The sequence below is a fragment of the Cynara cardunculus genome, assembly GCF_001531365.2.
Source record: "Cynara cardunculus var. scolymus isolate 2C chromosome LG 17, CcrdV1, whole genome shotgun sequence".
Lineage (NCBI taxonomy): Eukaryota > Viridiplantae > Streptophyta > Magnoliopsida > Asterales > Asteraceae > Cynara > Cynara cardunculus.
The window spans coordinates 477,492-478,305 of NC_037544.1; positions in this window are offsets into that span (position 1 = coordinate 477,492).

Here is an 814-nt window from a genome sequence, read left to right on the forward strand (position 1 = left end):
CTTTCAGTTTCTATTCTTCAATATTGCACTCTTCAAAAAATATGCCCTCAGAGTTATACTTTAGAGTAAATTACGATTTTCATCCCTGTGGTTTGTTAATAATTTAAATTTTCATCTCTCTGGATTAAAAGTTGCGATTTTTGTCCTGCTATTTTCATTCTTGGATATATTCCTACATTTAAGTACAAGGGACTAAATCAATAAAGAATTATAAACCACATGGACTGAAACAACAATAAATTGTAAATTATAAGGATGAAAATAGTAATGAATTACAAACCATATAACTAGGGCTGTAAGGTAGTGTTTGGTACGCAGACTGGACGGGACGGGACGGGACAGGGCAGGACGGGACATGACTAATTGTCTGTCCTATGTTTGGTACGACTAGGACAGGACGGGACAAAACTATTAAAATGACCATATTATCCCTAAATATTGTTCAATGTTATTTTATATCATATAATAATTGTAAAATGACCAACAAATCAATCAAAATATTGTCATTTTAACTTTAGTCCCATGTTGTTCTACCTTTTTTGGTGGAACAAAAAAAATCAAGATTTGTCCCACTAAAATTAAAAATAGTCCCACCTTGGCCCATGTTTTTTTTGTCCATGGCATGCCAAACATGGGACTATTTTTTTTGTCCCGTCCTGTCCCATGTAGTCTGCATACCAAACGTACCCACGAACCGAACGAACACGAACGGAGGCTTATTCATGTTCGTTCGTTTAACTTAACCGAATAAACGAACGAACACGAACGGTAAACGAACGAAAATCTTTGTGTTCGTGTTCGTTCGTTTAGAAAT